The sequence below is a fragment of the Tachyglossus aculeatus genome, chromosome 22, assembly GCF_015852505.1.
Source record: "Tachyglossus aculeatus isolate mTacAcu1 chromosome 22, mTacAcu1.pri, whole genome shotgun sequence".
Taxonomy (NCBI): Eukaryota; Metazoa; Chordata; class Mammalia; order Monotremata; family Tachyglossidae; genus Tachyglossus; species Tachyglossus aculeatus.
In genome coordinates, this window is record NC_052087.1 from 38,722,114 (window position 1) to 38,735,045 (window position 12,932).

Sequence of the window (12,932 nt, forward strand, 5' to 3'; positions counted from 1 at the left end):
CTAGTAAGCGCTTAGTCAATCAATCAATCGTATTTATTGAGCGCTTCCTGTGTTCAGAGCACTGTACTAAGCGCTTGGGAAGTACAAGCTGGCAACATACAGAGACAGTCCCTACCCAACAGTGGGCTCACAGTCTAGAAGGGGGAGACAGAGAACAAAACCAAACATACTAACAAAATAAAATGAATAGATAGGTACAAGTAAAATAAATAGAGTAATAAATACACAAATACAAATACCATCCTTATTAACATGGGGATTAAGACTGTGAGCCCCACGTGGGACAACCTGATTACCTTGTATCTACAACAGTGCTTGGCACATAGTAAGCGCTGAACAAATACCATCGTTATTATTATTATTTCCCATGGGAAGTTAGAGTCAATCAATCGTATTCATTGAGCGCTCAGTGGGGGCAGTAATTCTGTTGTACTGTCCTCTCCCAAGCGCTTAGTACAGTGTTCCACACATAATAATAATAATAATGATGATGATGGCATTTCTAAGCGCTGGGGGGATACAAGGTGATCAGGTTGTCCCACGGGGGGCTCCCAGTCTTAATCCCCATTTTCCAGATGAGGTCACTAAGGCTCAGAGAAGTTACGTGACCAAGGTCGGAATTAGAACCCATGACCTCAGACTCCCAAACCCGGGATCTTGCCGCTGAGCCACGCTGCTTCTCTAGTAAGCGCTCAATAAATACTATCGATCGGTCGATTACACTGTACTATCCGCTAAATTATGTGAACCACCCAGAAAATTCAGGATGTGTCCCTCTGGCCCAGACCCGCGGGCAAATGTTTTTTCCTTGCCTCGGGTTCCCGCCTCTCTGTCTAACGAGGTGAATAAAAGCTGCATTGCCGTGGGCTCCCCCCGGACCCTTCCCAAGGAAAACAAAGTTTTTGCCCATAATGGTGTAGACTATCCTTATCCTTCGGCGCTTAGAACAGTGCTTTGCCCATAGTAAGCGCTTAATAAATGCCATTATTATTATCATCCCTCTTCCTTGCCTCCAGTTTTTTTTTTCCCCCAAAGTGTTGCTGCCTGGCAAATGGCTATATTCTCCTCTGCTTCTGTAGATCTCTTTTTTAGTAAGCGCTTAATAAATGCCATTATTATTATTATCATCCCTCTTCCTTGCCTCCAGTTTTTTTTCCTTTTTTCCCCCAAAACGTTGTTGCCTGGCAAATGGCTATATTCTCCTCTGCTTCTGTAGATCTCTCTTTTAGTAAGCGCTTAATAAATGCCATTATTATTATTATTATCATCCCTCTTCCTTGCCTCCAGTTTTTTTTCCTTTTTTTGCCCCAAAACGTTGCTGCCTGGCAAATGGCTACATTCTCCTCTGCTTCTGTAGATCTCTTTTTGAGTAAGCGCTTAATAAATGCCATTATTATTATTATTATTATCATCCCTCTTCCTTGCCTCAAGTTTTTTTTCCCCCAAAACGTTGCTGCCTGGCAAATGGCTATATTCTCCTCTGCTTCTGTAGATCTCTCTTTTAGTAAGCGCTTAATAAATGCCATTATTATTATTATTATCATCCCTCTTCCTTGCCTCAAGTTTTTTTTTCTCCCAAAACGTTGCTGCCTGGCAAATGGCTATATCCTCCTCTGCTCCTGTAGATCTCTTTTTTAGTAAGCGCTTAATAAATGCCATTATTATCATTATCCCTCTTCCTTGCCTCCAGGTTTGTTTTTTTTTCCCCAAACCTTGCCGTCTGGCAAATTGCTATATTCTCCTCTGTTTCTGTAGATTTTTTTTTTTTTTTACGTTTTAACCGTAGACCGGCTGAATTGGTTTCCTCTTCCAGGACTGTGGGGGGAGGGATGGCATTTACACCAAAACAGGGACACACCCACTGACCTGGCTCCACCGGGCAGGGAGAGTCGCCCTTGGGCATCGCCCCCCGACCCATTTGCAGGCAGGGGCGTCCAGCCCACTCCCCACCAGGTCCCCCCACTCAAAAACCCCTCTGTTTTACCCTCAAGCAGATCCACAGTCACAGACCCACCCGCGGGCCCAAGCAAGGGGGGAAACTCTTACCTAAGGCCGCAGTGGCAGCAGCAGTAGCTCTGGCAGGAGCAGGTAAGGAAATGAGGAGGGGGACAGGGAGGGGAAATGAGGGGGAAGGGGGTGGGATTTGGCCATGTGGAGGGAGAAAGGGGTGGGGGCTATTGCCACGTGGAGGGGAGAAGGACAAGAGGCTTTCGATGAAGAGGGGAGGCAAGGCTTCAGTTCAGGGCCTTCACTGCCTAGGCGGATTGGGGGGCGATGGGGAGGTGGAGGAGAAAGGCTGGAGCAAGGGGGTCGACCGCTTACAATCAATCAATCGTATTTATTGAGCGCTTTTTGTGTGCAGAGCCTTACTAAGCGCTTGGGAAGTATAAGTCGGCAACATATAGAGACAGTCCCTACCCAACAGAGGGCTCACAGTCTAGCAGGGGGAAACAGAGAACAAAACCAAACATATTTAAAAAATAAAATAAATAGAATAGATATGTACAAGTAAAATAGAGTAATAAATATGTACAATCAATCAATCGTATTTATTGAGCGCTTACTGTGTGCAGAGCACTGTTCTAAGCACTTGGGAAGTACAAGCTGGCAACATATAGAGACAGTCCCGACCCAACAGAGGGCTCACAGTCTAGAAGGGGGAGACAGAGAACAAAACCAAACATACTAACAAAATGAAATAAATAGAATAGATAGGTACAAGTAAAATAGAGTAATAAATATGTACAATCAATCAATCATATTTATTGAGCGCTTACTGTGTGCAGAGCACTGTACTAAGCGCTTGGGAAGTACAAGCTGGCAACATATAGAGACAATCCCTACCCAACAGAGGGCTCACGGTCTAGAAGGGGGAGACAGAGAACAAAACCAAACATACTAACAAAATGAAATAAATAGAATAGATAGGTACAAGTAAAATAAATAGAGTAATAAATATGTACAATCAATCAATCAATCGTATTTATTGAGTGCTTACTGTGTGCAGAGCACTGTACTAAGCGCTTGGGAAGTACAAGTTGGCAACATATAGAGACAATCCCTACCCAACAGAGGGCTCACATTCTAGAAGGGGGAGATAGAGAACAAAACCAAATATATTAACAAAATAAAATAAATAGAATAGATAGGTACAAGTAAAATAAATAGAGTAATAAATATGTACAAACATATATACAGGTGCTGTGGGGAAGGGAAGGAGGTAAGATGCGGGGGATGGAGAGGGAGACGAGGGGGAGAGGAAGGAAGGGGCTCAGTGTGGGAAGGCCTCCTGGAGGAGGTGAGCTCTCAGTAGGGCCTTGAAGGGAGGAAGAGAGCTAGCTTGGCGGATGGGCAGAGGGAGGGAATTCCAGGCCAGGGGGAGGACGGAGGCCGGGGGTCGACGGCGGGACAGGCGAGAAAGAGGCACAGAAGCGGAGGGTTTAGGCTGGGCTAGAGAAGGAGAGAAGGGAGGTGAGGTAGCCCCCCATCACCCCAACCCACCAATCAATCGAAGCCTCTGCGAATGGAGAGCCAATCGGGGCTCTTTGGTGGCCACGCCTCTTTCCCCCTCTCATTCACAAGTAGGCCGAGAAGATTTTATTATTATTAATAATAATAATAATAATAATAATAATGGCATTTATTCTAGACTGTGAGCTCACTGTTGGGTAGGGACCGTCTCTTTATGTTGCCAACTTGTCCTTCCCAAGCGCTTAGTACAGTGCACACAGTAAGCACTCAATAAATACGATTGAATGAATGAATGAAGCGCTTACTATGTGAGGATTTTAATAATAATAATAATAATAATAATAATAATAATGATGGCATTTAGTCTAGACTGTGCGCCCGCTGTTGGGTAGGGACCGTCTCTATATGTTGCCAACTTGTCCTTCCCAAGCGCTTAGTACAGTGCACACAGTAAGCACTCAATAAATATGATTGAATGAAAGAATTAAGCGCTTACTATGTGCTGAGCACTGTTCTAAGTTCCGGGGAGGTTACAAATCAGCTGTGTGACTTTGGGCAAGTCACTTCACTTCTCCGGGCCAAAGTGACCTCATCTGTAAAACGGGGATTAAAACTGTGAGCCCCCAGTGGGACAACCTGATCACAGATGAGGTCACGGAGGCCCAGAGAAGTGAAGTGACTTGCCCAAAGTCACACAACTGACAATTGGCAGAGCTGGGATTTGAACCCCTGACCTCTGACTCCAAAGCCCGGGCTCTTTCCACTGAGCCACGCTACTTCGCTAATGAATACTCATTCAATTCATTCAACCGTATTTATTGAATGCTTACTTTGTGTAGAGCACTGTGCTGGGGGCTTGGCAAAGGTGTTTAACAACAACTCCTCTGAACAATAATAATAATAATGATGGCATCTGTCAAGCGCTTATTATGTGCCAAGCACTGTTCTAAGCACTAGGGGGGATACAATAATAATAATAATAATAATAATAATAATAATAATAATAATGATGGCATTTATTAAGCACTTACTATGTGCAAAGCACTGTTCTAAGCGCTGGGGGGTTTACAAGGTGATCAGGTTGTCCCACGGGGGACTCACAGTCTCCTCCAGGAGGCCTTCCCAGACTGAGCCCCTTCCTTCCTCTCCCCCTAGTCTCCCTCTCCATCCCCCCATCTTACCTCCTTCCCCACAGTACCTGTATATATGTATATATGTTTGTACGTGTTTATTACTCTATTTTACTTGTACATATCTATTCTATTTATTTTATTTTGTTAGTATGCTATATATGCTTATACATATTTATTACTCTATTTATTTAACTTGTACATATGTATTCTATTTATTTTATTTTGTTAGTATGTCTGGTTTTTTCTTTGTCTCCCCCTTTTAGACTGTGAGCCCACTGTTGGGTAGGGACTGTCTCTATATGTTGCCAACGTGTACTTCCCAAGCGCTTAGTACAGTGCTCTGCACACAGTAAGCGCTGAATAAATACGATTGATTGATTGATTGATTAATCCCCATTTTACAGATGAGGTAACTCTGTAAGGCCTTGGAGGCCTTCCCAGACTGGGCCCCCCCTTCCTCTCCCCCTCTTTCCCCTCCCCATCCCCTCCGCCTTACCTCCTCCCCCTCCCCACAGCACCTGTATATATGTATATATGTTTGTATGTATTTATTACTCTATTTTATTTGTACATATTTATTCTGTTTATTTTATTTCGTTAATATGTTTTGTTTTATTCTCTGTCTCCCCCTCCTAGACTGTGAGCCCACTGTTGGGTAGGGACTGTCTCTGTATGTTGCCAACTTGTACTTCCCAAGAGCTTAGTACAGTGCTCTGCACACAGTAAGTGCTCATTAAATACGATTGAATGAATGAATGAATGAAAGGTAACTGAGGCACAGAGAAGTTAAGTGACTTGCCCTAAGTCACACAGCTGATAATTGGCGGAGCTGGGATTTAAACCCATGACCTCAGGTTGTCCCACATGGGGCTCACAGTCTCTTAATCCCCATTTTACAGATGCGGTCACAGGCACAGAGAAGTAAAGTGACCTGTCCAAAGTCACTCAGCTGACAAGTGGCGGAGTTGGGATTAGATCCCATGACCTCTGACTCCCAAGTCCGTGCTCTTCCCACTAGGCCACGTTGCTTCTCAACAACAACCCCTATGAACAATGTAACTTTATCTCTCTTTCTTTTTAACCGTATGTGTTAAGCGCTTACTGTGTGCCAAGCACCGCACGAAGCGCTGGGGTAATAATAATAATTATTATTTGGGTATTTGTTAAGCACTAACTACATGCCGAGCACTATTCTAAGCGCTGGGGTAGACACAAGGTAATCAGGTTGTCCCACGTGGGGCTCACAGTCTTCATCCCCATTTTACAGATGAGGGAACTGAGGCACAGAGTAGTTATGTGACTTGCCCAAGGTTCCCTCTCCATCCCCCCCATCTTACCTCCTTCCCTTCCCCACAGCATCTGTATATATGTGTATATGCTTGTACATATTTGTTACTCTATTTATTTATTAATTTTACTTGTACATATCTATTCTATTTATTTTATTTTGTTAGTATGTTTGGTTTTGTTCTCTGTCTCCCCCTTTTAGACTGTGAGCCCACTGTTGGGTAGGGACTGTCTCTATATGTTGCCAACTTGTACTTCCCAAGCGCTTAGTACAGTGCTCTGCACACAGTAAGCGCTCAATAAATACGATTAATGATGCATAGCAGACAAGTGGCGAAGCAGGATTAGAATCCATGTCTTCTGGCTTCCAAGCCCGTGCTCTTGCCACTAGGCCATGCTGCTTCCCTACTCATGGGGCTCACAGTCTTAATCCCCATTTTACAGATGAGGGAACTGAGGCACAGAATATGTAAGTGACTTGCCCAAGGTCACACAGCAGATAAGTGGCAGAGTGGGGATTGGAACCCAGGTTCTTCTGACACCCAGGCCCACGGCTTTTTACTAGGCCATGCTGAGTTTTCTTAAATTTAGGCAGGCTAGGAGACTGCCTGTTTACCTCAGCATTTCTTTTCATTTCCTTGCGTCCCTCCTCAATCCATCCCCCCCATTTTACCTCCTTCTCTTCCCCACAGCACCTGTATATATGTATATATGTTTGTACAAATTTATTACTCTATTTATTTATTTATTTATTTTACTTGTCCATATCTATTCTATTTATTTTATTTTGTTAGTATGTTTGGTTTTGTTCTCTGTCTCCCCCTTTTAGACTGTGAGCCCACTGTTGGGTAGGGACTGTCTCTATATGTTGCCAACTTGTACTTCCCAAGCGCTTAGTACAGTGCTCTGCACACAGTAAGCGCTCAATAAATACGATTGATTGATTGATTGATTAATTATAAGTCCTAGCTCCACTGATTTCATTTACAAACTCTAACTCCTCCCAAATAACACTGCAGAGGACTACTCCACTGCCAAAACTGGGCATTGACACCGGAATAATGCCAGAGAGGGTTCCTCTCTTGAAGGTTTTGCTTTCAAAAAGAGTCCGTTGGTTATTTAACTTTATTTAAGTTAAGAGAAGCTGCGAGGCTCAGTGGAAAGAGCGCAGGCTTTGGAGTCAATCAATCAATGTCATATTTATTGAGCGCATTACTGTGTGCAGAGCAGTGTACTAAGCGCTTGGGAAGTACAAGTTGGCAACACATAGAGACGGTCCCTACCCAACAGTGAGCTCACAGTCTAGAAGGGGGAGACAGAGAACAAAACAAAACATATTAACAAAATGAAATAAATAGAATAGATATGTGCAAGTAAAATAAATCAATAGAGTAATAAATACGTTGACCTCATTTGAGTCAGAGGTCATGGGTTCAAGCCCTGGCTCCGCCAATTGTCAGCTGTGTGACTTTGGGCAAGTCACTTAGCTTCTCTGTGCCTCAGTTCTCTCATCTGTAAAATCAAGGGCTTAGTACAGTGCTCTGCACACAGTAAGCGCTCAATAAATACGATTGAATGAATGAATAAAATGGGGATTAAGACTGTGAGCCCCCCGTGGGACAACCTGATCACCTTGTAACCTCCCCAGTGATTTACACATAGTAAGTGCTTAATAAATGCCATTATTATTATTATTACTATTATTTCCTGCTCACCTATTTGACTGAGGATGTCCTAGACTGGAAGTGACATACAGAAAGTCAGATTTCTATGCAAATTTCTTAATTTCAGGATTACCCATTTTGGAGCTCACTATTTTTTATAACCTTAGGTGGTCATAGTAATACTTGTAATAATAATAATGGCATTTGTTCATTCAATCACATTTATTGATCACTTACTGTTTGCAGAGCATTGTACTAAGTGCTTGGGAGAGTACAATACAACAATAAACAGACACATTCCATGCCCCAGGCGCTGTATTAAGCCCTGGGGTAGATACAAGATAATCCGGTTGGACACAATACCCGTCCCCCTTAGGGCTCCCAGTCCCAATCCCCATTTTACAGATGAGGTAACTGAGGCACAGAGAAGTTAAGTGATTTGCTCAAGGTTAAACAGCAGACAAGTGGTAGAGCCTTCTGCTTCTGGACTGTGAGCCCGTTGTTGGGTAGGGACCGGCTCTATATGTTGCCAACTTGTACTTCACAAGCGCTTAGTACAGTGCTCTGCACACAGTAAGTGCTCAATAAATACGACTGAATGAATGAATGAATGATTCCCAGGCCCATACTCTATCCTTTAGGCCATGCTGCTTCTCTGAATTATTAATTATGTTTGCATTAAATGCTTCCTGGGTGCAGAGAACTGTACTAAATGCCAGGAAAACATACACGACAGCCTGGCCTAGTGGAAAGAGCATAGGCTTAGGACTCAGACAGCGTGTCTTCTGTTGCCGGCTCCACTACTTGTTTGCTGTGTGATTGTGGGCAAGTCTCGGAGAAGCAGTGTGCCTCAATGGAAAGAGCCCGGGTTTTGGAGTCAGAGGTCATGGGTTCAAATCCCGGCTCCACCAATTGTCAGCTGTGTGACTTTGAGCAAGTCACTTCACTTCTCCGAGCCTCAGTTCCCTCATCTGTAAAATGGGGATGAACCCTGTGAGCCCCCCGGGGGGCAACCTGATTACCCCAGTGCTTAGAACAGTGCTTTGCACATAGTAAGCGCTTAATAAATGCCATTATTATTATTTAACTTTTCTGTGCTTCAGTTCCTTCTCTGTAAAATGGGGATTAAATCCTACTCTCTCCTACTTAGACTCTGAGCCCAGTGTGAGACAGGGACTGTGCCCAATCTGATTATCTTGTATTTACCCCACCACTTAATAGAGTGCTTAACACATAGTAAGTGCTTAACAAGTACCACACTAATAGTCATAATAAGGTGGGAATTAGACATGGTCCTTGTCCCTCGTTATACTGTATCTATCTTGCAAAGAATAGACTTGATTTCAATGATCAAATTTAATCTTGCAGTGTTAGTCAATATTGGAATTTCTGGAAAGTCTAAGTGGTAATAGGAAACTATAACACAAGTTTTCCCCTTCATATGAAAGAAAACATGTCAACTGGCACTTTTAAATCAGTATTTCCTAATTCATAATCATAGGTTGTATATTCATCATCATCATCATCAATCGTATTTATTGAGCGCTTACTATGTGCAGAGCACTGTACTAAGCACTTGGGAAGTACAAATTGGCAACACATAGAGACAGTCCCTACCCAACAGTGGGCTCACAGTCTAAAAGGGGGAGACAGAGAACAAAACCAAACATACTAACAAAATAAAATAAATAGAATAGGTAAGTACAAATAAAATAAATAAATAAATAGAGTAATAAATATGTACAAACATATATACATATATACAGGTGCTGTGGGGAAGGGAAGGAGGTAAGATGGGGGGATGGAGAGGGGGACGAGGGGGAGAGGAAGGAAGGGGCTCAGTCTGGGAAGGCCTCCTGGAGGAGGTGAGCTCTCAGCAGGGCCTTGAAGGGAGGAAGAGAGCTAGCTTGGCGGATGGGCAGAGGGAGGGCATTCCAGGCCCGGGGGATGACGTGGGTCGGGGGTCGATGGCGGGACAGGCGAGAGCGAGGTACAGTGAGGAGATTAGTGGTGGAGGAGCGGAGGGTGCGGGCTGGGCAGTAGAAGGAGAGAAGGGAGGTGAGGTAGGAGGGGGCGAGGTGATGGACAGCCTTGAAGCCCAGGGTGAAGAGTTTCTGCCTGATGCGCAGATTGATTGGTAGCCACTGGAGATTTTTGAGGAGGGGAGTGATATGCCCAGAGCGTTTCTGGACAAAGATAATCCGGGCCGCAGCATGAAGTATGGATTGAAGTGGAGAGAGACACGAGGATGGGAGATCAGAGAGAAGGCTGATGCAGTAGTCCAGACGGGATAGGATGAGAGCTTGAATTCATGTAATTTGATATTGGTATTTTTTTAAATTCAGCTTTCTCCACATCACTATTATTTTATGGCCAATATAGAGCATTTCTCACATTTACATTTTCCTTTGTACAAACCAGGCACACCTACTGTCCCAGCTAGGCAGACAAGAAGAGTCCCCCACAGGCAAACACACCTACAAATCCACTTACAGACAGAATTATTCAGTCACCCACAAGCGCAGTCAAAACCACACGCTGTCCCTCAAAGCAGATACCAACTCTCATAGTAATAGCCTCCAACCCCATCCCTTCACACACTTGCTCCCTCCCTTCTTTCGTCTTTGGCCATCATCTTCTCAAAAATCTCCAGTGGCTTCCAGTCAACCTACACATCAAGGAAAAATTCCTCACCCTCGGCTTCAAGGCTGTCCATCACCTCACCCCCTCCTACCTCACCTCCCTTCTCTCCTTCTCCAGCCCAGCCCGCACCCTCCGCTCCTCTGCTGCTAATCTCCTCACCGTACCTCGTTCTCGCCTGTCCCGCCATCAACCCCCGGCCCACATCATCCCCTGGGCCTGGAATGCCCTCCCTCTGCCCATCCGCCAAGCTAGCTCTCTTCCTCCCTTCAGGGGCCTACTGAGAGCTCACCTCCTCCAGGAGGCCTTTTCAGACTGAGCCCCTTCCTTCCTCTCCCCCTCATCCCCCTCTCCATCCCCCCATCTTACCTCCTTCCCTTCCCCACGGCACCTGTATATATGTATATATGTTTGTACATATTTATTACTCTATTTATTTATTTATTTTACTTGTACATATCTATTCTATTTTGTAGTATGTTTGGTTTTTGTCTCCCCCTTTTAGACTGTGAGCCCACTGTTGGGTAGGGACTGTCTCTATATGTTGCCAATTTGTACTTCCCAAGCGCTTAGTACAGTGCTCTGCACACAGTAAGTGCTCAATAAATACGATTGATGATGATCTTCCACTGTTCACTCTCCAGTGGCTTCTTCCCCACTGCTTTCAAACATGCTCATGTCTTTCCTAGCCTAAAAAGAAACCCCTCCCTTGACTCCCACAGCTCTCTGCAGTTATCACCCCTTCTCCCTCCTACCATTCCAATCCAAACTCATTGAGTGAGTTGCTACACCCAGTCTCTCAAGTTCCTCTCCTCCGATTCTCTCCTTGACCCCTTCCAATCTGGCTTCCGTACCTTTCACTCTACAGAAACCACCCCCTCAAAGGTCACCCATGATTTTCTTCTTTTCAAATCCAGTGACCTCTACTCCATCCTAATCCTCCTCGACCTCTCAACTACCTTCAACACTGTCAACCACTCTCGTCTTCTGGAAACATAATCCAACCTTGGTTTCAATGACACTGTCCTCTCCTTGTTTTCCTCCTACCTCTTTGGAAGATCATTCTCAGTCTCTTTGACGGGCTCCTCCTCTGCCCCCCACCTTCTGACTGTGGGAGTCTCCCAATTCTGGGTCCTCTTCTATTCTCCATCTACACCCACTCCCTTGGAGAATTCATCCACTCCCATGGTTTCAACTACCAACTCTATGTGGGTGACTCCCAAATCTTCATCTCCAGCCCTCATCTCTCTCCTTCTCTGCAGTCTAATACTTTCTTCGACCTTGAGAATATTTTGGATGTCCTGCTGACACCTCAAACTTAACATGTCCAAAATAAAGTTCCTTATCTTCCCACCCAAACCTTTTCTTCCCCCTGACTTCCCCGTCACTGTAGTCAGCTCCACCATTCTCACAAGCCCCTAACTTTGGCAGTATCCTTGACTCATCTCTCTCATTCAACTCATTCACTATTCATTCATTCAATCGTATTTATTGAGCGCTTACTGTGTGCAGAACACTGTACTAAATGCTTGGAAAGTACAATTCAGCAACAAAGAGAGACAATCCCTGCCCACAACAGGCTCACAGTCTAGAAGGGGGGAGACAGACATCAAAACAAATAAACAGGCATCAATAGCATCAATATAAATAAATAGAATTAGAGATATATATACACACCAGACAAGTAAAACAGGCATTAATATAAATAAATAGAATTAGAGATATGTACATATATACACAAGTGCAGTGGAGCAGGGAAGGGGGTAGAGCAGAGACAGCAAGTTGGGGCGATGGTGGGGGTGGGGGCTGACCCACATATTCAATCTGTCACCAAATCCTGTCGGTTCATCCTTTGCTGAATCGTTAACATCCGCCGTTTCCGCTCCATCCAAACTGCTACTAAATTGATCCAGGCATTTATCTATCTTGCAATGATTACTGCATCAGCCTCCTTGCTGACCTCCCTGCCTCCTGTCTCTCCCCATTCCAGTTCATACTTCACTCTGCTGCCTGGATCATTTTTCTACAAAAACGTTCAGTCCATGTTACCCCTCTCCTCAAGAACCACCAGTGTTTGCCCCTCCCCTTCCCACAGCACCTGTATATATATTTGTACAGATTTATTACTCTGTTTATTTTACTTGTACATATTTACTATTTATTTTCTTAATGATGTGCATCTAACTTTATTTCTATTTGTTCTGACAACTTGACACCTGTCCACATGTTTTGTTTTGTTGTCCGTCTCCCCCTTCTAGACTGTGAGCCCGTTGTTGGGTAGGGCCCGTCTCTATATGTTGCCAACTTGTACTTCCCAAGTGCTTAGTACAGTGCTCTGCACACAGTAAGCGCTCAATAAATACGATTGAATGAATGAATTTATTATTCTATTTATTTTACTTGTACATATTTACTATTCTATTAATTTTGTTAATGATGTGCATCTAGCTTTATTTCTCTTTGTTTTGATGACTGGACACCTGTCCACGTGTTTTGTTTTGTTGTCTGTCTCCCCCCTCTAGACTGCGAGCCCATTGTTGGGTAGGGACCGGCTCTATATGTTGCCGACTTGTACTTCCCAAGCGCTTAGTACAGTGCTCTGCACACAGTAAGTGCTCAGTAAAGATGATGGAATGAATTCAATGAATGAATGAATCCACCTCCGCATCAAACATAGACTTTACAGCATTCAATAACCTTGCCCCCTTTTACTTTACCGCTTGGTCTCTCCTGCTAC

The 12,932-nt window shown here is 44.2% G+C and overlaps 1 protein-coding gene across 1 annotated transcript in view; it reads left to right on the forward strand.

Annotated features, from left to right (window-relative positions):
• Positions 1 to 2,032: 2,032 nt before the first annotated feature.
• NAA40 (N-alpha-acetyltransferase 40, NatD catalytic subunit) overlaps positions 2,033 to 12,932 on the forward strand; it is a 58,812-nt gene continuing 47,912 nt past the window's right edge. Inside the window, exon 1 of the mRNA XM_038765118.1 lies at positions 2,033 to 2,088. The gene's annotated coding sequence lies outside the window, so the exon portion shown is untranslated. The remainder of the gene's footprint in view (positions 2,089 to 12,932) is intronic.